Source organism: Neodiprion fabricii, chromosome 6 (assembly GCF_021155785.1).
Source record: "Neodiprion fabricii isolate iyNeoFabr1 chromosome 6, iyNeoFabr1.1, whole genome shotgun sequence".
NCBI classification, from domain to species: domain Eukaryota; kingdom Metazoa; phylum Arthropoda; class Insecta; order Hymenoptera; family Diprionidae; genus Neodiprion; species Neodiprion fabricii.
Genome location: NC_060244.1, coordinates 12,458,900 through 12,484,261, shown reverse-complemented (window position 1 = coordinate 12,484,261; position 25,362 = coordinate 12,458,900). Strand labels below are relative to the sequence as shown.

At 41.5% G+C, this 25,362-nt stretch overlaps 1 protein-coding gene and 1 long non-coding RNA gene across 6 annotated transcripts in view; both read right to left on the bottom strand.

Moving 5' to 3' along the window:
* The window catches only part of LOC124185018 (dipeptidase 1-like), a 1,685,273-nt gene that overhangs the window by 1,235,158 nt on the left and 424,753 nt on the right, over positions 1 to 25,362 (bottom strand). The gene's annotated exons all lie outside the window — the stretch shown is intronic.
* On the bottom strand, positions 936 to 13,804 carry LOC124185026. 2 transcript variants are annotated; one of them, XR_006871323.1, is made up of 3 exons: positions 13,420 to 13,804; positions 3,595 to 3,601; positions 936 to 946 (listed from the first exon to the last, which is right to left on the bottom strand). It is a non-coding gene; the product is annotated as an uncharacterized LOC124185026 (long non-coding RNA). The 2 variants fall into 2 exon arrangements; XR_006871324.1 differs by having other exon boundaries at positions 13,449 to 13,804.

Genomic DNA, 25,362 nt, shown 5'->3' with positions numbered 1-25,362 from the left:
AAGGTTGTCCATGGTCTTCAGAATCGGTATTGTGTTTGGGTTGTCAACACAGGGCTAGAAGTAGGAAGGCGACTCTGTTTATTCCGAGTTCGCGGTCAGAAGGGAGCACCGGGAAACCCGTGACTCCAAACAGATGACACACACCTCACCCCCTTGTCTCCAATCGGTAGCAAAAGCAACACAGTTCTTGTCTCACGTAAGGGAGCATAGGAATATGGTGCTTGTTAATAAACCAAGGCGGCTTTTGTATGACCTGAGTCCGTATAGCTGAATATATTCAGGGTGTTTTTGGGTCGGAAAGACCGATCTTCCTTTTGCCCATCAGAGGGGGTCCTTTATATCAATTATATTCCCCTTAATTTTAAGGGTTAAGGCAAAATAACTTAAAAATAACGTGGATTTCTCACAGACGAAGACCTAAAGAAATTCGCACACGTTACAATATATAAATAGATGTGTCTCATCTTTATTCTCCGAGCATCCTTTTTATCCTTACACCGAAAACTTTAACACTTTTATTGTGAATTAACTTGGCAGTAGTATGTTATTTGAATCTTTTAAGATAAAGGATAAGAACACATTTTTAATGTACTTGGCGAAAGGTTTTAGCACCTAAAGGAGTTTTTGAGGGGATATCACTACTTTTTAAACAAATTTTTTTTGTAACTCGTTTTTATGTACAAACTAGTTTAGGTAAACATCGATCATTTCTGAATCCAGACAATTATTTCAAACAAAATCACGGTTATTTGAGAACGATTTCATCGCAGGATATAGCTGGTTCGAAGGTGCCATGGATTGTTAAACCAAATTGACCAGATTACATAAGCATAAACTAGGGCTTCGCAAGTCTACGTGCTCTGCGTCTACCGTCATGAAGAACTAGTGTATATATGACAGTTCTGGATCGCTCCCCCCTAGTTCCCCCCACGACTCACGGCGCTCTCTCTCTCTCTCTCGCTCCCTCTTTCTTTCTATCGCTCTCTCTCTCTCTCTCTCACGCTCTCCCCCTCGTTCCCCCCTAGCCCCCCCCCCCCTAGCCCCCCCGCCCCGTTGATAATTTTCGCGGTTTGCCGCAAGATGGCTATTTTCAAAGGATTTGACACACACACACACACACACATACAATAATTCCTGTCGAGACTTGTTTGGCGCCGGAAAGCCGCACATCAATCGGATAGGGTAAAAACCCGCTGGATGTATTGGAAAAATTCCTGGAAATTGCTCTTTGAGATAGTACCGACAATGAACTTTGTTGGTGGTAATGCACTTAAATCAATCTGGGGCAGTGGGAGTGGTCCCATAAAAATTCCTCGCACAATATGCGTGTTAAGACTTGTCCAATGGAAAATTATAGTGGGGGTGGGTGGTATATAAAGCGTACGTCTATCGTGATCGTCACTCTCTTCTCATCGTATTCTCATTGTGAACGGTTCTCGCTTGTGAAATAACCTCGAAACGCGATGGATCTAGCAAAAGTTAACCACGTCAGCCGCCTGGAGAATCTGCCAACCAAGAAGATGTCGGAACTCGAAATTGGGGGAGTGTATGACGTCATCGGGTTAAGACTGGTCAAAACAAAATTCGGGGTACGTGTTCTGGCGACGATCGATGAAGAATACAACATCTTTTTACCACCGAGAATCGTAAGAGTTCTACAAGAAGATTCCAGTCAGCTGACTAAAATGTGTAGCATGGCCAGGGAAAATCGTCTGCAAATGAAATACCTTGGTGGAGAATTCAACAAGTTTGAATTTTCATGAAGTTATGTGCCATAAATGAACTATGCGATTGCCCTCTACTTCCACAAAATTCATCCACGAGGGGGTAAAAGCGGGTGTGCTGGAGATGGAATAGTCAGTCTTCCACATACCATCCGTCAGTATATAATCGAGCGCAACATTCCCACTCCTCAATATAGCAATGATCCTAGACGTGCAATGTTTTATCGGCCATAACATGAAGTTTGTACCCAAGGAAGTCGCAGTCATGAATGTAAACGGGTCGGGTTTGGATTACATCATTTTCAAGCCACCCTATGATTTGGCAAGCTTACCACTTGAATGTAGAGCTACCAATGTATGGTTGACACGCAATCACCACGGAATATCATGGAATGCGGGCAACAAATCTCACGAGGATGTGACGAAGATTGTGAGAAAAATGGTTGGAAATGCGTGTTACGTATACGTCAAAGGGGCGGAGAAGAAAGCATGGCTGACGGAGACCGTCGATGGTACAACGAGGGTTATGAATATGGAAGATTTACATATCATACCCCCTGCAATGGAAAAATTGAGGTATATGGAAGTGGCACCGTGGCACGACGGGAACCATGGATACTCTCCAGCGAATAACCTCCAGCAAGCAGCAGCGCAAGGCTCAATTTGGTATGATGACAACTCTGAATACATCCCGGCATACAATCGCGCCTTTGAAAATGTGCAGCGACTAAGGAGTTGGTATTCGAAGGAGTGTACCAGCTCCCTCGAGAAATCCGTCCATCTGTACAAAGAATTGGACGGTTTAAGGGCAATGATGTCCGAGGATATAGCTTTTTTACAAAAAAAATTTATCCGCGCGTTCGCGTCAAACTCCATCAATGATGCGTGGGATAAACTACCAGAGAATATGAAAATGGACCACGTCATCGCAAGTTTCCGCAGATGTAGCGTACATTACACACCAGGGCCCGATGGCGATATCGTGGATGGACCGAATCCTCTAATTAAAGACTGTCTAGGTTGCAATCGTGTGTATAGATAATATGGACAATATTTACCAAAATAACAATAGAATTTATTACAATATATACAATTATATTCGGGTTTATATGTACAATATTCAATAGAATTAATCTCAATTACATCATAGCTTATACAAAGAATTAAAAAAATTTACTATTCGATAAAATTATAATCTAGAAATAGGATACATTACAAATATATATCTTTATAACTTTCACCCATTTTCGTCATACAAAATTTAAATGTTATGAATTTTGACTTGTGAAAAATCTATAATCAATAATTATGAATTTAGCGTGGTTTAATCCTCGAAATAATCCATAAAATCATTATCGTTATCTTGTTCGCTAACATTATCATCATCATCATCATCATCATCGCTATTTTCGACATCTATAATTATTACGATAGTTTCATTCGCTCAGTTTTCTACAATTATTTCCATACATATATCACCGTAATTTATATGTTGGCTGTTTGGTCTCACTCGAGCAGCTCGCGCATCCTCAACGAGATCCCGAAGCTACTCCAACGAGAACTCACGTGTTGCTTCGGAAAAGCCTATAATTATCTCTTCCTCAGCCTCCTCATCCTCGCCCTAATCAACGATCGACCACTCATCGTCATCATCACTTGAATGAGATGGCATTTTTTTTTCTTTCTAAAATTGAGTCGCGATGAAAAATCTGTAAAAAGAGCAAGCCGAAATAGAAAAGTTGATGCTGCTGCACGCATCATTTATATCCACGATAAATCTCCAATTCAAAAAAGTTTTCACTTATTCAAGATGAGTGATACGGAGAAGGTGTGGAAGATATTAGAATTTTATTTTAATGTAGTGCTACACGCCGATCCTCGTCCGAATAATAACCATCATCGTCAGCTCTATCGATGTCTCCCAGCATTTGACGGATTTGATCAACCTCATCCAGAAGTAAACCGAATCTGATGCGTACGTCTTCGCAACCGTCAAAATCATTATCAAACTCAATGCCCACTTCCTGTCAATTCACCTCCACCCACTCGTCATCACCATTACCGTCATTCCAAACACCCTCCACCTCCGCCTCCCCCTCATCCTCCTCCTCATCCTCCTCATCCTCCGCATCAGTCGGTGATGGTGACGATTCTAGATGATGATGATGCTCGCCAGCCAAATTTTGCTCAAACTCGCGATCATCATCACCAGCACTGTTGTCATTACATTGCTCGGTGTCTATCTATCATTTCACTATCGATCATTTCATCATCATCCTCCTCTTCATCGTAAGCCCCCTCTCTGCACACCCGCTTATGAGTTGGCGATCGTGGTGGTGAATTGGGTGGGGAGTCTGATGGTCCTCTTTTCCATCCGTTCATATTTTTTTAATACGATTCTAAAATTTTTCCAGAATTTTTATGGATACGATGATAGGGAATACAGAAAAGTCAAAACAAATCGAAAAACTTTGTTAACATACTAATCAAATGCGATAATCATTACGGAATTCAAATCAACTTTCACAGTATCGTAAGAGGATTGGCGTAGCACCATATACATATATATGTGTATTCTATAAAGTACTCACAAAAAAATATAAACTCGTTGAAGTCTTGAGATTTTTCAAATAAACATCGATTTTTTTTTTTCTTTCTCATAGCTCACTTTATCAAAAACGCCTGTTTTCACACGAAGGATTTTCAAAATCACTAGAGAAGTTTCAAACCGCTGTTCGAATTTATACTAAAGGAGTCGCACCCACCCTCTACCAAGCAAAAACCAGCCGGCGAATCATTCGTAGAGCAAGCAACACGTGACATACAGACAAAAAAGTGACGCGGGGGCAGTATAAGCTAGGAGAAAATTTTCTCAAGAGCTCAGCTGCTTTTCCTATGACATGCCCCACGCTGATTAACGACTCATAAAACTCAAAAACCATTTGTGCACATTCTCGCGCCAAACGCTGTTCGCTACCTGCTTTTCGTCGACCGATTTTTCCCGCCACATGTTCCACACTGATTAACGACTCATAAAACCCAAAAACTGCATGTGCACAAAGCATCTGGTCAAGAGTCGACGAGACAAGATTTTTCTCACGCCAAACACTGCGTACTACCAGCTTTTCGTTGGTCGATTTTTTTTTCTCGTTGGATATCCCACGCTGATATGGTTGGGCGTGTGCAGGCTCGCACTTGTTCGCTATAAAGAGTCGTAAAACACAAAACTGTATGTGCACAAAGCATCCGGTCAAGAGTTGACGAGACAAGATTTTTCTCACGCCAAACACTGTTCGCTATCTGCTTTTCGTTGACCGATTTTTCCCATCGCATGTCCGGCACTGATTGGGGTTGGGGTGTGCAAGCTCAGACCTGCACACCATAAAAATTTTTTGATTCTTTGATGACGGGGGCGGTACAAAGCTTGGACCCCCCACCCGTCACACTCAAATTCTTGCGATCTATCGGCCCATATATAAGCTCAACGCATCAGATGCAGACTCATCAGTCTTACACGATACGTGCAAGTCAAAAAAGTTATTTAAAGTTCAGCTTATATCAACGTCAAAGTCATGGCAGTCGAAGCGTATATGGGACTTGCAGAGCAGATGGAGGGGACGTACAATTTGCTGAGAGAGCAACCACCCGGAGAAGAGAATGACGCCGTCATCAATCATCGGGCTGATATTGAAATTGCGAATATACAAGTTCTGCGCGATATTTCCATCCAACGAGGAACAACCGTTGGTGCGAAAATACGGATTCAACATATGATCACACTCCTGCAATCTTGTGTAACGAAGATCAAGCAGTTGCAGCAGTGCGTAGTGGTGACGGGTGGAAATATCGGTACTCCTGCGGGTGTACAATGGGACGACGTGGATAGTGCTTTTGCCAGCCGAATCAGAACGGGGGTTGTCACAAATCTCCGTCATAAAAATTTGGACGCCTACCTGAACGATGTGCAGCGCGTCGTCACCGAGAAGTTGGAGCTGGTACTGCGCGAGTAGGGAAATGTGAAGGTTAACCTCATATTATCATGCAAATTTGAAAATGTCAAGCACGAAGAGATCTCCACCGAAGTTAAGAGTTTCAACACCTCCCACGTGGCGATTCTTCTCCCATCGAGCGATATAAATGGTTGGTTTACACGTGCACAGGGTGATCTGCTATCAAAGGTGGAAGATTTCGAGCAACGCGATTCCGGCTGGAGTATGATTGAGATCCTCAACATCGCTGTAAATATCAATTGCTACCAGCCTCTCGCCGCGGAAGCTTCAACATTCATCGAGCTGCTCCAGGACATTCAACATAAGAAGGCTGTGATCAACGTGAGGAACGAGGACGAAAGATGTCTTCTCTGGTCCGTCATAGCAGCCCTCCACCCGGTCAACATCAACACCGATAGGACTCACAACTATCGTCGCTATATTTCCGAGTTGGACTGTACAGGTATCAAATTCCCTGCTACTCTACATGATGTGAAAAAGCTTGAGAGATCAAATAATTTGCGCATCAATGTATATGGAATAGAATCTCAAACTTTTTCGCATCATGCAAAATCAAATAAAAGCGTCATCGTGCCAATTTATTTGAGTAAAAATTTGCATAGCGTAAACATTGACACGATCCATCTTCTTATGGTTGAGAGTAATCCGGAAGACGATATGACTGGTGAGTTTGCACCGAGATTCCACTTTGCTTGGATTAAAGATCTTTCCCGATTGGTGAGCAAACAATTGTCTAATCATGATGGTCGACTGTTTTTATGTGACAATTGTTTGTGCCACTTCAGCGTGAAACACGCCTACGACAATCATCGACAAGATTGTATTATGCTACAGTCTGGAACACAATAACGTACGGTGCATAATTCCTAGATGCAGCATCAGGTAAGAATAGGAATTTCGACATTGCAATGTCAACCTGATGCATTGAAATGCATTTGGCTCAGAATGCATTTAAATGTTTTTACCACAAACGATGGTTGCCAGCCTCCTGGCACGCTTCTGGATAAGGTCTAGGCATGAATCTCTGCAAAATAAGACGCTCAGGTGTTGCAGAAAGATAAACGCTGCAGAACTAACGAACATCTTGGCGCACAACTTTGACTTTTAGTAACGTAACGTCGATCCTAAGGCTAGTGTCAACGTCAACAATCTACCATACCTGAGCCAGGTTCACCTGCTCTCAGACCTCTGCTACACACATTACTTTATCGTAAAACGTTTCTGACATTTACTGAAATCATATATAACACGTTTTTCATGTATGCGTGTGCGTGTGTGTGTTCATGTGTCGTACACGTACACAAGCTTAACGCAGGTCATAACTGAACATGACGTGAACAGTGTCTTTGTTACGATCCGTCGTCATGCCGGCACTCAGCAATGATAGTGACGTTAGACATGCCCTTTGCTTGAGGCAGCAAATATGAACGTCTGATGTGTTCTCTGCATGCTGTAATGTGAAGCGATGCTTGCGACACAATGTTATGTGATTTTGTACAAACATTATGAAACCTCTGTCATCTTGGTGAAAACTGTAGTCACTTCGCTTATTCTGCGACCATAGCAACCAAACTATTCCAAATACCTTATCTCGGGATATTACAATAACCACACGGGGTAGTTGCTAACTTGCTATGTGATTTTGTAAATCCCGGTGGAATTCACCTTCCAGCCGGACGATAAGGAAAATGTAAAAATATAGTTCCGTTGCGAAATGAGGATAACGGTGACCGTATCGCTTCGTATCAATCTTAGTGGTACCGCCCATCTACTCGTATTTAAAAATAAATTGATCTATCAAACATGTGCTCTTTCGTTTATACCTGGGACCTCATGACGTCAAAACGATGGGAAGCGGTCATAAAGAGTGCAGGTGAAGGTGCAGGGGGAGGAATCAGGTAAGAACTATAGGAACTGTAGCAGCTGTGTATGATTTACCAATGACTAGTTGTGACTCAAGATCTGAAGGCACCAAAGCGCCTCGTTCTTCTTGCTCTCGCTTTTATAACTTTGCGTACTTAATAAAACTCTTAGAGATCTCACTGTAATCTGACCATAACATGCGCTTACCTTGTGATAACAAATCTCGGACTGGACTATCGCAAGTGTGCAAAGCGACTGAAATCTTCAGACATTCGTTTATTTAGATTAGCCTGTAATTTATTTTACTGAAAAGCTTATACATCCGCTGTGTTGTAATTGACGACTTCGTGACAGCCTAACTTATAGTATAATATGAAACATATTGGTTCAGAATTGCTTTATTGCGCAAAGTGAATAAAGTAACAATATTGATGTATCCATTTATTCGAATTAATTTGCCATTTGTTCAGCTTGCGAGGCCAGGTGTAACAGTATATGTATAATTATGTAAATTGCTTTAACACTAAACTTAAAGATATTTCTACCGTGAACAATGTCATGACACCACTGGCACAAACATATTCACCATCAGTGCTGTAAATCACTGTGACACTTCTCGGAGGCGTAGGTGTAAGCGGCCCACCCGGAACATCTGTTCCCCATCTCGGAAGTGAATTGCAGCTCCCAAAATAACATTGAGATGCGACTTCCAATGTGTGACCCGCCTTTACCCAAAAGCTTGATCGAAGGCTCCAAGACGTCTGACAACCGGTAATTCACATGCTGGAAGCAGAAGTGATGGAAGTGGCCGCCTGCACATGCGTTGTCTGGAGACGGTTCAAACTTTGCAGCGGTCTCAGGGTCGACATTCAAATGGCAGGGACAGGAGGCATATCGTTGGTCGTTACACTTGTTCAAATGAACGTACGTCTCCACGAAAGTGACGAGCTTCTCCACGTCCACGAAGGTTTCCGTGCCTGGAGGTAACAATCCACCAAACACCGGCAACAAAGTGTTTACGTTGATGCGAATCCGGTCTTCATCTATCCCGGTGCGTTCGAAATTGTACTCTACTTCCAGATGCTTGCTATTTATAAATTCAATGCGCAACCGGTGGGTAGACTTCTTCCGCAATTTATGCGGAGTCGATGCGTCTTCATCATGGTTAGGCCCCAAGCCTCGTTTGGAGCTTGCAGAATCTTCGGACTCCATGAAGTTACCGAGGTACATTATTAGGTCGACAGGTAACACCTCCTTTTTCACAAAATACGGCAGCTCCCGTGGGCCCGCTGATTTTACGTGTTCTTCTGGATTCACTGCGATTTTAGTCTCAGGAGTGAGAATCTCTGCTATCGGCTGTCGCTTTTACTCTGATGACCGGGAAGACGGGAGACGCGCTTATATACTCCATAACCAGCGCGATGCTGATGCAAACAAATGACGTAGTTGCATTACGTCGTATCGGGCGCTCAGTTTTGTAATCTGTTCTTCCGGTTTGTGGGCTATTATCATTGCTCAACCACATTCGCTGTGCAACTGATTGAAAGGCGAAATATACTCCACGATATGAACAAACGTTACTAAACGATCCGAATATGGGAACATGAACGACCCTAACAATTACATTTTCCTATTAAAAGAGGCATTTTATTGCTACCAAACTTGCAAACGTTAATGACCCTTACGTACTTCACACGATACCAAGGACGGCGCATTGTCAACGAGTTCATGACCGTTGGTTGTCATAGCGAACTGAAGCACCTCATCATGCTGTTTTACAAAAATGCACACTACTATCACCCGAGCACGGCTGCCAAGCAACGGCAGGCAAGCTGGGTGCCGTGAATTCTGGTGAGCAGGTTCAAACTAATCAAAATATTTCAAACTTTTTATTAGAAAATACAATGCGCAGAAAAAGTTTGAGAACCATGAGGATAATATTTATCATTATACATATTCCATATCTGTTCCTCGAACAGATATGACGCCCGAGCGTTTGACATTTCATCATCGGCTAATGGAAACAACAGGAACATTTCTACGACATGACATGAAACAAGGAAAATCAGTAAGTTGCTAACCCAACCCATCGTGACGTTGGGTATCCCCCGCATAAATTCATGTCACGTACGTATAAATATGTTGTTTTTACACGTGTCATGACAACTCCGCCTCTGTATTTTCCCGCCAACACGTTATCCACTTTGAACTCTTGAACCGTTGCTATCGGCTATTAATCAATCAACAAGCGTCATCATCATAAGCTGTTTTCCGCAGAACGATGTGTTAATATTCAGAGCAGTCTCCAGCGGAATGCCGTGGCTACCACTTCGATGGACACCTCTATTATTCGTGCCGAGTGCTCACAAAGACTAAACATACGGGTTAGTGATATTACACGTAAGGAAGGGCTTGCACGTAAGTTAAAGATGATGATTATTACCATTATTAGTGTTTGTTTGTTTGGCCTTATTGTGTATTGATATTTAATCTGGATACATGGAATAAGCTGACGCGACACTGCGTCCAGTAGGCATCCCAACTCACGTATATACATTATACCTGAATGAGCTTAGGTCACGATCGGTTCGCTAGCAGGCTGCATGTGCATTGAATGTGCATCGGACCGACGTGCAGGTGTAGGCGTTACGCTGCAACTCGTGCAGCAGCTACTGCACTCTGATGGGTCGAGCGTGACGGCTAAGGAGTTAACATCGATGCATGATGGAGTTGTGTCTCCTGATATCAAAAAATACCACCCCCGCTGCCCCCGAGACCTAATTCTGAAGTTATAGCCCGTACGTTGTGATGTAACTGACTGTAAATAAAGTACGCATGGAATTTCCCAAGTGTAAAGATTTAGTATTTTCCAATTTTCAAAACAAAGGCACCGTTCCATTTGTCGTATACGCCGATCTCGAATGTATATTGATCCCTGAACCTGTAGATGAATTTGAAACTCGTAAGACTTGTGAAATTCGAAAGCATATCCCGCACAGTGTAGCGTACTATGTACATTGCGCGTACGATGAGTCTTTATCGGAGTTTCACGGTAAACGCGGTGTCGATTGCATAGATTGGTTTATGAAACAGCTTACGGATTTATCAATGCCAGTAGAGTCACGCATCAAAAACATAATTCTGATGATGGCTCTTACCCAAGTGCAACGCGATCGCCACATGCGCGCAAAGAATTGTTATATTTGTGAGAAACTATTTACCCCTGAGGGGAAAAAGTGTTACGATCACTGTCATTTCACGCGTGAATATCGTGGTCCTGCTCATAATCGGTGTAATTTGAATTTCAGAGAGTCGCACACAATTCCAATAGTTTTCCACAATTTGTCCGGTTACGATTCTCACTCTATAATAAAATCCCTCGCATCAACTTTCACCGGTAAAATTACGCTGCTACCCATAAATAAGAAAAAATATATATCCTTCACGAAACGCGTCGATGGAACAATGATGCACTTGAGATTCATCGATTCGTTTTGACTTATGGCTAGCAGCATCGATAACCTTTCCACATATTTGACCGATATCGATAAACGCATAACACGCAAATTTTATAATAACCCGACTCAGTTCGGGTTGATGACCCGCAAAGGCGGTTTTCCCTATGAATACGTCGATTGTTGGAGGAACCTCGATGAAACGCGATTACCTGCAAAGACGCATTTCTACTCTCATCTCACCAATTCAAATATTGGGGACGCTGATTACGAGCACGCGAAAACTGTTTGGGGGGAATTCCATTTAGAGTCATTGGGGGGCTATTCAGATCTATATTCAAAGACCGATGTTCTTTTGCTTGCCGATATTTTCGAAAATTTCCGCGCTAGCTGCTTCAAAACATACGATTTAGATCCGTTGCACTACTACACTGCACCGGGACTTGCTTTTGACGCAATGCTCAAGCATACTTTTGTAAATTTGCAACTTTTAGACAACCCTGGAATGGTGTTATTTATTCAAAGAGCTATTTGAGGCGGCGTAGCACAATGTTCTGACCGACACGCTCGGGCCAATAATAGATTCATGGAAATAGATTTTGATCCTCGTAACGTGGAATCGTATCTCACGTATTTTGACGTGAATAATGTGTACGATGCAGCTATGAGCGTGCATTTACCAATCGGTTCGTTCGAGTGGGAGTATCAGCACATCGATATAACAAACCATCCGGACGATTCGCCATTCGGTTACTTTCTGGAGGTGGATTTGGACTACCCTGTAGAACTCCACGAGGGTCACAAAGACTTACCTCTTTGTCCCGAACATTTTACTCCTCCAGGTAGTAAAAATGCTAAACTTGCGACCACTCTTTACCCCAAAACAAAGTATATATTGCACTATAGAAATTTGATACACTGTTTCAGTTTAGGATTAAAAGTAACGAAAGTGCACAGGGTTCTGAAGTTTGCACAATCTTCATGGCTCGAGCCTTACATCACGCTCAATACAGACATGCGCAAGCGGTCTAGAAATGAATTTGAGAAAAACTTACAAACTCATGAATAACGCTGTGTTCGGCAAGACTATGGAGAATGTGCGAAATCATAAAGATGTCAAATTGGTCACAAAATGGGAGGGAAGAGGTGGTGCGAGAACGCTTATTGCCCAAGGAAACTTTCACAGCTGCACCGTATTTGGCACTGATATGGTTATCATTAAAATGAATCGTGTCAAAGTTCACTTCGCCAAACCTATTTACGTCGTAGCATCTATTCTAGATCTGTCAAAAATCTTTCTCTACGATTTCCACTATGTGTATGTATGTGATATTAATTGATCCCCTTGGGGTTACAAGGACTTCCCTTTTCGTCTTCCTTTACAATATTTTTTACATGTTTTCTGTACCTATTCTTACTCTATTCTTACTTCCTACCTTATCCTTACTTAATTTCTAATTGCCTGTGCCCTGTGCCATTGCCTTGCTATTCCCTTGCTTTTCCTTTTATCCTTTTCTTATTCTTCATCCTTATCTTCACTTAACCTTATCCTATTTTACCTTATTCTATTCCCTAATTCGTCCTTATCCTAATCGACTTCCATTTCCCATTTATCTCTCACTCTTTCATTCTCTTGTACATCCCTGATCCTTTCCAATTCTCTCCTCCAGACTTCTCCTACCCCCCCCCCCCCCCTCACCTAACATCTCCCTCACCACCCCCTGCCAGCTTTCCTCCCTTCTATCCCAGCCTACGCACCTTTCCCATACGTGCTCCCATGTTTCCTCCTCCCCCTCGCACACCCTACACCTTCTCTTTTCCTCTTCTTCCCGGTACCTTGCCTCCTTCATCTCGCTTCCTAATCTAAATCTTGCCACCCTTATCCACCTGCTTTCTCCCCATCCCTTTCCCAGATATCCTGGTATCCCTTCTCCTTTCACTAGCCTGTACCATCTGTTGTACCTCGATTCCCTTATTTTCTCCCACCTCTCTTTTCTCTGTTCTTCCCTCTCTCTCTCCTCTATTTCCCTGAACTCCATCTCGCCCCTTTCCCTTCTCGCAACTACCTCTCTACTCTCTGCTCCCCTTTCCGCAAAGAAACTTTCCCTTTCTCTTTCCCACCTCGATCCCTGCCTCCCAGCTTCTGCCTCGTCCCTTATCTCTTCCCAGCATCTCCTAGCTAACTCGCTACCCTCCCCTCTCTCCAGCTTCCTTTTAAAATTCCATGCCCTCTTCCCTGCCCTAATCCTTGGCTTCTCCCTCTGTAGTTCCTCCCTTACTAGATATCCCGGTGTTCTCCCATCCACTCCCAATGTCCATTTCAAAAATCTATCTAGTACCGCCGCGACCGCCCTCCACTCCCTCCACCCCTATATCTCCGATGCATACTCTATTACCGTCCATACTAGCCTGTCAAATAACCAAATCCTTTTTTCCCAATCCCTCTCAAACCTTCTTTTTCGTATTTCCCATACCTGCCTCATTACTACCCCTGCCTTCCGTACTCTTTCTTTCACCTGTGCTTCCTGTCCCCCATTGCACTTTACTCTATACCCGAGATAGCTGAACTCTTTCACCTCCTCTATCTTTTTCCCTTTCCATCTCCAATCTATGTTTTTCCTTCTACCGCCTCCTTTCCTAAATCTCATAATCTTTGATTTCCCTACATTTACCGTCAGCCTTTTCCTATCCATATACCTTTCTAACTTCCTAATCATGACCTCCATTTCCTCCTCACTTTCCACTAGTAACAATATATCATCCGCATAAGCTAACGTGCATACCCTGCCGCCGGCTAACTCCACCCCCCGAACCCTTCTCCCTCTCCCCATTTCCTCTTCTAAGTCCGCCAGCAGCAGGTTGAACACATGCGGACTAAGCGGACATCCCCGCCTTACCCCCCTCGCCGTCCAGAACGCCTCTCCTACCTTTTCCCCGCTCCTCACTCGACTCTTAGTTTCCTTGTAAGTTTCCTCTATCCTCACCCTTAGTCCTTCCCTCACCCCTCACCTTTCCATAGTCTCCCACAGCACCTTCCTGTTCACTGAATCGAACGCCGCTTTCAAGTCCACAAAGAACGCCACCATCTTTCCCTTATCCTTACCCACCTGCCTATTGAATTAATAATTAAGTACATATTGTTACAAAGGGTGAAATCACCCGTTTTGCCCCCTCTTTAATGATCAAGTAGTCAGCATAGATAAAAGACGTTTATAAACCTCTTGTGTCTTCAAAAAGAATAAGGTTGCTGCGCCAACCAACATTATTGTAAAAACAGTCTTGTTTTAGACTTTAAACGAGAAACACATATTACGCATTAAAAGCTTTTCACAACATTTTAATTTCGCCTTTGATTTTGGCTTGTTATTCACGCTCTTGATTTCTTTGACTTGATAAGTAAACTCGCGGATCCATATTTCATTAACGTCACGTCCAGAACGTTACATTTGGTGTCAGAAGCGGGATTTTGAGTTTCTTTTCAATTAAGTCGATTCAGTGCGTATAATAAACAATGAGCAGTAGTCGTATGACGCGCTCACGTCGAAGGGAAAGTGGAGAAGAATCTTCTCTCATGGAAAATCCGAGGGTTCCAGAAGAAATTTTATCACCTTTAGTAGACCCTCTTTTAACTCCTTCGGCGGTCTCTCGACTTGATCTGCTGAAGATCTTGACACAACAACAAGAAGCGGCAAGACAACGACAAGAAGTTGCTGCTCAACAACAGCAACATCTAATTCAGCTGCTTCAAGAACAACAGGAACAACGGAGGCGAGAAGGGGAGGCTCGAGAGCGTTCAGAAGCTAATTTTCGGGACCTTCTCCGGACGACTGGGGAGGCTCGAGAGCGTTCAGAAACTAATCTTCAAGACCTTCTTCGGACGACTGTGGCGGCCCTTCAGTCCGTTCATCAAATGAGTGGCACTGGAGGACCGGCTGTTACACCGCAGGGTTCTAGAGTCGCTACTCCTGTTCCCTCTCCTGTTCCCTCACCTGTTCCTGTTACCGTTGTTCAAGAGATCCGACATCCAGGACGAATCCAGGACGTTCGAGATTCAAGGTCTGTGCCATTTATTAGGGGAGTAGTTGAATCCCCAGTTTGTAGAAACAGAGTAAATAATGAGGTTGATTTTTCCGAGCCTCTGTCTCAGGTTCAACCTCAATACTCTCATTTGAGTCAATTGAATAATTCGAGACTTCCTGGGGTTACTTCTCAGATTTATGAGAAACCCTTTTGTCCTTGGAAACCGCCAATTTTTGATGGAAAGATTCCATAGGCAGAGTATGAACGTCAATTTAACACTATTGCAAAGCATAATCAGTGGGACTCCGCCATGAGGGCCCACAGCCTTGCCTCTTGTCTTCGGACGCCGGCTCTGAATGTTTTAACGGCATTGTCTGAAGAAGAAATTTCTGATTATGAGAAACTTAGCTCTGCACTAAAGTTGAGATACGGAAATGACCACTTGACGAAACTGTACACGGCTCAATTACAGACTAGGAGACAAGGACGAGACGAAGACCTCGCGTCTCTTAGCCAGGATATAGAACGACTTTCACGTGTAGCATTGCCAGATCACGAGCCGTCTCGTAATTTATTAGCGACTCAAGCCTTTTTGAATGCAATTAGTGATCCAGAAATCAAAATGGCCGTTGGAACATCGGGCCTCACTTCTCTGAGGGAGGCAACGGCCAAAGCCCTCGAGGTGGAGGCAATGAGGAAACAATATTTTGGGCTGAACAGGCTTCGTCGGATTGAGGTGTCCGAAAACACCTCAGAAAGACGAAGTTTTGAACACTCGGAGGAACCAAAACCTCAAAATCATAGAAATAAAAATATCAATAGTAATTTTAAACCAAGAAATCAAGGTTTTTTTCAAAACCAGCAAAACAAGCGTGTAAATAAGAACGCGGTCATGACGAGTCAAACCGGCTTGACCTGTATATTTTGTAGAAAAATAGGTCACGACGCCAATCATTGTTTTCTAATTGAAAAAAATTAGTAGAGAACCGATGCAAGGCTCGAATTCAAACTCTTATAACTGGCGTAAGGAAAATATAGAAATAGGGGAAGCAAATCCTCAATCGAGTTCTTCAACAGGAACTCGCCCAAAAAACTAGTTTCAGATGATTTGTCAGGGCGAAAATCATCGCAGATTGTTGGAAGTGAAAGCCCTCTTAGAGAACAGTTTTTAATTAGAAGTCTACGACAGTCTGGTCTTCACGCGCGCGGTACTGTAAATGGCGTCGATTGTCTATGGGTAATAGACACGGGCGCAGAAGTAACCGTAGTTCGATCGGATCTCTTTAAATCCGATGACCAGATTGTTCCCTCTTTTTCTCTGCGAACAGCCACTGGAGAGACGACCCCGGTTTTGAGACAGGTTACTGTCCAAATTAACCTTTTTGGGTGCATCGACTCTCCACATAAGGTTTTCATAGCAGATATAGAGGATGAAGGTATTTTGGGAATAGACTTTCTTACAGCTCATAACTGTGTTATCTCGACTAAGAGAAATTCACTAGCTTCAAACAATCGCGAAATAACTCTTTGTACAAATAGAAATGGAATTTATTGGACTCCTCCGAGAATTCGAGAAATAGAACTATCGGAGGAAGATTTGCAACAACATTTTCCTCTACATTTACAGAGCCTTGTTGAGAAATCTTCGATTTTGTTAAATTCAGCTCAGGTAGAATCGTTTAAATCTCTTTTGCTAGAATTTATAGATTCTTTCGCCAAAGATAGTGGTGATAAGGGCCGATGTACTTCTGTCAAGCACAAGATCGACGTCGGAGAGAGTTCGCCAATAAAACAAGCTCCACAAAGACTTGCTCTCAACGCCCGAGAAGAGGTGAAGAAGCTTGTGGAAGACATGCTAAAGAACAATGTGATTGAACCATAGTCTAGTCCCTGGGCCTCACCAATCGTCCTTGTCAACAAAAAGGACGGATCCAAACGATTTTGTATCGATTATAGGAAGCTGAACGATATAACGAAGAAAGATTCTTATCCTTTACCCAGAATCGACGAGACACTCGACCTTATAGCTGGTGCAACTTGGTTCAGCACCATAGATCTTCAGAGCGGATACTGGCAGGTCGAAATGGATCCTCTAGATCAAGAAAAAACAGCTTTTGTTACGGGTTTAGAAGGATTATGGCAGTTCAAGGTTATGCCGTTTGGTTTGAGTAATGCCCCGGCTACCTTTGAACGAATGATGGAGGCTGTTCTCCATGGGCTCACTGGCAAAATATGCCTCGTTCATTTAGATGATATAATCGTTTTTGGCAAGAACTTCAAAGAAGAAGTTCAAAATCTCAGGCAAGTTTCCGCTAGGCTGAAGCAAGCAGGTCTGAAAATGAGGCCGAAAAAATGCCATCTGTTCCAGAAAGAAGTAGGCTTCGTCGGATATATCGTCTCAGCACAAGGTGAGAAGACCGACCCGTCCAAAATAGAGATGGTTTCTCCTTGGCCGACACCTAAGAATAAAGAACAAATTCAAAGCTTTTTAGGCCTTTGTACGTATTACAGAAGATTTGTAAAAGGTTTCGCTAGTATAGCTGAACCTCTCCATCACTTGACCGGAATCAAGATTCCTTTTGACCGGACCCCGGAATGCGAAGAGGCTTTCAAGAAATTAAAAGAAAATCTTATTTCTTCGCCGATTTTAGCTTATCCAGAGGTCGAAATTCCTTTTATTTTAGATACGGATGCATCTCTTTCAGGAATAGGCGGGGTTCTGTCACAAATTCAGGGAGGTCAAGAGAGAGTGATAAGCTATTTCAGCAGAGTTTTGAGTAAAACCGAGAGGAATTATTGTGTCACTCGTAGAGAGCTTTTAGCTGTTGTTAAGACCGTAGTACATTTTCACTATTATTTGTACGGCAGGAGATTTTTGATACGTACGGATCATGCTTCTCTCAGGTGGCTACTTTCGTTTAAATCTCCCGAAGGTCAGGTAGCTAGATGGTTAGAAAGGCTCGGTCAGTACGATTTTGATATTCGTCATCGAGCAGGAATTCATCATGGAAACGCCGATGCTCTCTCTCGAAGACCCTGCGAGGAAATGCCAGAGTGTAAACAGTGTGCACGATTAGAGAAAAATCGTGACCTCTCTCTTATAATACGGAAGATTTCTTTCGAAAATAACCAGGAGGAATGGAGAAAATCGCAACAAGAAGACGATACTTTGAATCAAGTGAAGTCTTGGAAAGAAGCAGAAACTCGCCCGGACTGGCAGGATATATCTTTAGCCGAGCCAGATTTGAAAATTTATTGGGCTCAATGGGACTCTATTCTTTTAATTGATGGAATTTTATACCGAAAATGGGAATCTGCAGACTTGAAAGAAATCAGGTGGCAACTTTTGGTTCCCAGGTCACGAGTTGCAGAGATTCTTGCTCTTTATCATGATTCTCCTGCAGGCGGACACTTCGCGTCAAATAAAACTCTGGGCAGAATTCGCAACTTCTACTTTTGGCCCCGTTGCCGGATGGACGTTGAAGATTGGTGTCGAAGATGTCGAATCTGCACAGCAAAGAAAGGACCTCGAGCGAAGGGACAAAGCTCTCTTCAAATTTACAACGTGGGAGCTCCATTTGAAAGAATAGGAATGGATATTCTCGGACCTCTCCCGTTAACCCATTCTGGAAATAAATATGCTCTGGTTATTGCTGATTATTTTACTAAATGGCCTGAAGTGGTTCCTCTCGCTGATCAAGAAGCCTCCACTGTAGCACAGGCATTCGTTAAAGAGTTTATTTGTAGGCACGGAGTTCCTCTAGAACTTCATACTGATTAAGGCCGAAATTTTGAGTCAACCTTAATGAAAGAGGTTACTCAGATTTTAGGGGTCAGAAAAACTCGTACAACTCCTTTGCATCCGCAATCTGATGGCATGATAGAGCGTCTGAATCAAACCTTGCTACAGTATTTGTCGTCCTTCGTAGAGCAGAATCAGAGAGACTGGGACTCCTGGATCCCTTTCTTCCTCCCATCTTACAGATCTGCGATTCATGAGACGACGAAACAGACGCCAGCCCTCATGCTTACTGGAAGAAATCTTCGACTACCGTCAGATTTAGAGAAAGGCCCTGTTCCTGTGCAAAGACAGCATCAAACAGATTATGCCTTTTTATTACAACAACGTTTAGAAGAAATTCATCACTTTGCTAGGAATAGGATTTCTATGGCTTCAGATAAATAGAAAACTCGTTATGATATTTGAGCCAGAGATTTAAAATTTAATCCTGGAGATTCTGTTTGGCTCTTTCAACCTCGAAGACAGAAAGGACGATGTCCAAAGCTACAAAGAAATTGGGAAGGCCCTCACTTAGTGGTTTACCGGATAAATGATGTTGTTCATAGAATCCGAAGATCTCCTCATTCGCGTCAGAAAGTGGTTCACTTGGATCGTCTTACTCCTTTTGATAAAGATCAACCTGGAACAGTCTCTCCAAGACCAGGAACATCCTTCGAGGTTAGATCTTCAAATGAACACCCTTGACGACTGTGATCGATTTGGCCTTCTTTACAGTCGGTTATTGATTGGGAGAAGAATTTACCTTTCGGAATTCATTTGAGTAAAACTCGACCGCTTACGATTATTATTGAAAGAAATATCGGATGCGGAAAAACAACTTTCACCAAGAGGTTTTTAGCAGATCGCCAGGTCTGTACGCTTTTAGAACCTCTTGAGGAATATCGAGATGTAGCTGGAATTAATCTTCTAGATTTGATGTATCAAGACCCAGATCGTTCTTGCTATTATTTTCAGCATTTCGCTCAAATGGTTATGTTAGATAGACATCTGCAGACGACTTCATTACCTGTAAAGGTGATGGAAAGATCGATATTCAGTAGCAATTGTTTTGTGGAAGCTCGTCGAAGGTTAGGTAATTTTCGCGACTTCAAATCTCATTTATTGACGAAAAATTTTGATCTTCTCATTCGCTCGTCTGAGCTCAGAGTAGATTTGATTGTTTATTTGCGAGTTTCCCCAGAAACTTCTTTTGCTCGAGTTAGTTCCCGTTCTTGTGAGGAGGAATCAAGCATTTCTTTAGAGCTACTCAGAACTATTCATGAGGTTCATGAAGATTGGCTAATGAAACAAACCTTTTCTTCTTTATCGGCTCCTGTTTTGGTTATCAATGCAGAATCTGCAGCCGATCAAGTTTATTCTAGCTTCTGTTTTGCAATGACACACAGATAAAGTTAAACCTTTCAATTCAATTTCATTTTATTTGCATTTTCAAGAATATTTGAACAGTAAAAAAAAAAAAAAAACTCAATAATTTGGAAGTGGTATGCGGTTTTAATGATGGTTTTCAATTCAGTCTTTACGGCCTCACATTCGGAGCAGCCTTCCGTCGGTTTTTCAATGAGGATAAGACTATCTTTGCAAACTGTGCAAGAAGTATTGTCCTTCAGAAAAGTTGCGTGGAGGTCAACTTCACCTCGCAGATGTTCAGGACTGGAATTCTCACAATAAAAAAAAAAATTCAATTTAAATTTCTATTTAAATAAGGGGTTGTTTCTTGTGTTCGTTTTTCATTTACCTGCGGGTGCAGCATGACGTACAGAGAGGACCAATTTTTCCTTCTTCGATTCGAAAATTGAAAAACCCACAAGAAAACTTGTTCCATGAATTCTGGAATTTGCTTTCTAATTTTTCTCCTGACAAGTTTTTAAAATTAGCAAAGTCAAAGGTTTGGGCTAATATCCCCGCGTTTATTAAGTTGTGAATTTTAGACATGGTTCTTCCTACTACGGAAGCTTGATAATGGGTTGTTATTTCTGAGCTGCTAATCAATTTGAAATTTGTTTTCTTCGATTGTTTCTTTCTAGAAATTTCTTCTCTGGAATCGAGTTTTGTGTCGGTCAGGCTTTGGTTTCTTTTGAAATGTGAATAGAGCCACGATTATTTTTAAGGTCGATGAGCGATTGCTTGATTTTCACATTTTATTAACCTTGAGTGTCAGTTTTTGTGAGTACTTTTTCAGGTTACTTGACACAGCCTTTTCCCATCCAATCTTTCCCCGATTCCTGAAGATGACTGGTGGTCTTATTTTGAAGAAGGACGCAGAAATGATTCAGATTAGATCGTTTCTTTTCTTTTGAATACAAATTTAATTTATTTTATTCGTATATTCTCCCAATTTCACTAACTCCCAAATTCACTAAGTGAATTTGAATTGTTATACCACCACTCACATTTGTCCTTCAAACTCTAGGGTGTGCTGTATCTGAAGAAGCCTTAGATTCAGTCACCCATCCCTTCTCCCTGTTTCCTGTGCCGGTTCTCAGAGGGAATCAGCTTTATGTTGCCCAGGACCCAGAGTTCTTCCATGTATGGTTTCCCGCCTCGTCGTACTCGTCTGTGCTTGTTTCACCGCACTATTTTCCCTGAAGAGGAATGGATTTTCTTTTCGACGGCGATCCGGATGATTTTGTTGTCTCCAAATTCATGAAGCCACATGACACTAGATAACACTTACCTTTGTAAAAACAAGGCGCATAAATTTTTGGAATTATTTAACGCTCAACTATCTGCTCAAGGTTTTCTGTGGTTTACCTTGAGACTGTGGGCAAATGCCAAATAGTAAAAAAGGGAGTTCTTAAATTTTTAGAGCCACAGCTCCAACTCACCTTTGAGCACTGACTACTAGAATACTTTTATAATTGTTTTATCTTTCCCGAGTCGGGACGACTCTTTTCCTCGGGTGGGAGTAGTGTTACAAAGGGTGAAATCACCCGTTTTGCCCCCTCTTTAATGATCTAGTAGTCAGCATAGATAAAAGACGTTTATAAACCTCTTATGTCTTTAAAAAGAATAAGGTTGCTGCGCCAACCAACATTATTGTAAAAACAGTCTTGTTTCAGACTTTAAACGAGAAACACATATTACGCATTAAAAGCTTTTCACAACATTTTAATTTCGCCTTTGATTTTGGCTTGTTATTCACGCTCTTGATTTCTTTGACTTAATAAGTAAACTCGCGGATCCATATTTTATTAACGTAACGTCCAGAACGTTACAATATATACCGGGACAATCTCTTGAAACTATACATATAATGCGCATGCGCGAGTTTTATCGGCTGCTCGGGCAGGTTGGCCACTCCGAGTTTCAGCTGCCAAACTCTGTTTCTGTCGGCGTTCATACGAATTTTTGAGGTTAGAATCTTAAACAGTCGAGGTAATGACTCGGAAAGTTGATGCTAATGCTCTTTGAAAATTGGCTTTATTCGACTAAAATGAGAAATCTGTTTAAATGTTGGGTGCTTGGAAGAAACGCAGCAGGTAAGTGCGGACACTTTATTTAATCATTTTTATTATTTCGTACATTAGAAATAAGAACGGAATTTTTATCTATCAACAGATGATACGGCTAAAATAATTACATCCCTGATATTCACTGTTATCTGCTCATTCAATTTGTCACACGTACAAAGATCATCGCCACTTTCAAGCAACTAAGCAACTTTCTCACTCTTTTGTGATTTCAGGCGGTAATATTGAATTTTATCACTATCGAAAATGAGACATTAAACCGACGGTTCAAGAAATTTAAATATCTCACTATCTGTAACGGAACTGTGAATCCGTTTTTTCTTGAAAATAGTTCAACAAAATTTACGAATAGTCGATAGTCAATGTATTTTTTCCGATTAACAAATTATTGCTACTACTATTTAAAATTTCCGAATGATTATCAGAATTTATTTCGCAAATTTTCAATGATGTTCGATTGAATAAATGAAGGGAACCTAATACTAAAATTGAAAATTCAAGTAATATTAGATTTATTAAAATGATTTCTGTATTTCATGTTAGTGCGGTTCGAAACAAAGAAAATCTAATCGAAAGCGTAGAACTCCGGAATGTAAATCACATCCTGTGACACAAGTTGAAAATCAAGTTTCTCAAAATGCGCCTCAATGTCACAATTAGGTTCAAGAACAATCATGTTTTAGAGTAATGTCAATTTTAAAGTAATGTAAAGATTGTGTCCCTTGTTCCATCAAAATAAATGAATATCTAATTTTTAACGAAGTTTACAAAGATTTTTTTCCAAGTAATGTCATCCGATACAATATCTTGTTCATAGTACTCCGAACATCACCTTCTAACAAGGATATTTGGAAAGAGTCCCTTTGTTGCAGAAACCATTATGAAATTCTTGGTTTTCAATTCGTGCTATTGAATAACTCTGTGTTTCAGGTTCCATTTCCAATCTGAAAATGAGATTTTTTTTGCTCCAGATAATGCTAACATGAAATGCAGAAATAATTACGGTACATGGAGCTTCACAAGCTTTCAGTCTTAGCGTAGGACCCTATAAAGAGTGTAAAATTGAATTTGGTTTCAAGTTATCGTGCAACTAGCTAGCCAGATGACACCGTCAACTAAGATTAAATTTAAAGACATTTTTAACTGAACTTATTTAACAGTTCTAGATTTAGATTGATTGAGTTTGCCTAGCAAAATTCAACCCTACAATCTTATTCAGGACTTGAAAAACTATTTATCTGAATTCAATGCCAAAGAGAGTAAAAGTAAGCTTCAAAATAAGATACCAAATCAAATGGTATAAAGTTTGAAAAACGATGCTGGTCAATAATAATAATGCTTAAATTACAATGGTGCACAGAATGATTCCTCGGTAGAATGAATTGACAGCAACGGTTAAGTAACAAACTTATCGCTATTGGCTCGATCAAAGTAAAATGATGGGATATTCAGTCATTATAATCTGTAGTATATCCCGCTCTTCAATTTTGCCCCAACTGATGTTAAGAAGGTGGCGATGGCCTGATAAAATTCACTCTGGCACCTGATGTCTGACGAAACAACCAGGTTCGATGGTTCTAATGATTTCACCGCTCGAGAAACCAGGATCCTTGCCACCTAAACGTTTTGACCATCAGGTAAGGCATAATTTTCCTTGTGGTAATTAAAGTTTAAACTTCGAGCCTGCTGAAAAAAAAACGAATTTTATCATTGAATCCATGTTAAAATATTGTCATTGTCAAAGATCACGTAATTGGAAATTTACTCACATGCTTCCATGCCTGACAAATTTAGTCCAGCTTTGACAATGAATTATTCCGTACCTGAAAATATTAGAAGCTATTATTATCAAACAGGATCTTTCGGTATTTTTGAAGGCAAAAAAAAGGCAGCACTTTTTGAAAGGCAACCAATGGTCAGACGAGGGGTGATCAGAAGAGTGGAGATTGGTCTCCCAGTGTTATCGGACGATTGTCTTGTAAGTTATTGTTTTGTTTCCTAATTTTTCATTAATAGCATGATTTACACTGTAATATTAACTGTTGTTCTTTTTCTCTTTTTATTCTAGGATATCTGGTGAACCCTCTTTGTTAACGGAACATTGATTGTTGTACAATGAAGCTGCAAAAACTTTGTCAACTAATCAACGATGTCGGCGAGGGTTTTTTGAGTATTGCGTCGGGTACGTTTTCTGTTAATTGCTACTCTTTGTCCTCCTAAGCTTCGTGTTTAAGATGAATAATTTCTTTATTCCTTGTTACTCATTTCTTTTATTTATTTCATGTTCATCAGCACTAATTACTGACTTCTGGAGCACTGCACCGTAACAGATCTACTCTGTAAATACCTTCTACTGGGTCTCAACCATTCATTTATTTTTAATTTTATGTAAATAGAGAATCTGTTCACAATGAACATTGTTTTTCCTTACCTACCTCTGTTTGTCCAGACTCCCACTTGTTAATGACATTTCACGTTGAATTTCAGATTTCTTCTTTCAATAAATAATACCCAATTTCTGTATCATTTGTTATTTGTTTTTCCGTTGAATTCTTTATTGCGTCGGTTGGATATCTTCCGTAATCAACCACGGTATTGCTGAACGATACTATTCTTCTTAGACGATTCACGCTACGTAAAAGTAAACAGCAGCATAACCTCAATCCACGGCTTTACGCGCGAGAGAATTACAGCTTTTGTTTCATTTTGTGTACGTTGGTGCCTTGCTCAGCAGATGGAAACATCACCGCGGCGCGATTTCACCGACCAATGAGATTAAATTATTTGGCGCATGCGCGTTATATGTATAGTTTCAAGAGATTGTCCCGGTATTGTCAATTGTACCCATGCCTTTTCTGAAACCCGTTTGGTTTTGCGGTATCAAGCCCTTTTCCTTTACCTCTCTTTCTAACCTATCCGCTAATGCCATCGCATACACCTTATATAGAGTTGGCATCAACGTCACCCCCCTATACTCTTCTACCTTTTTTCCCTCCCCCTTCTTAACTATCAGCGCTA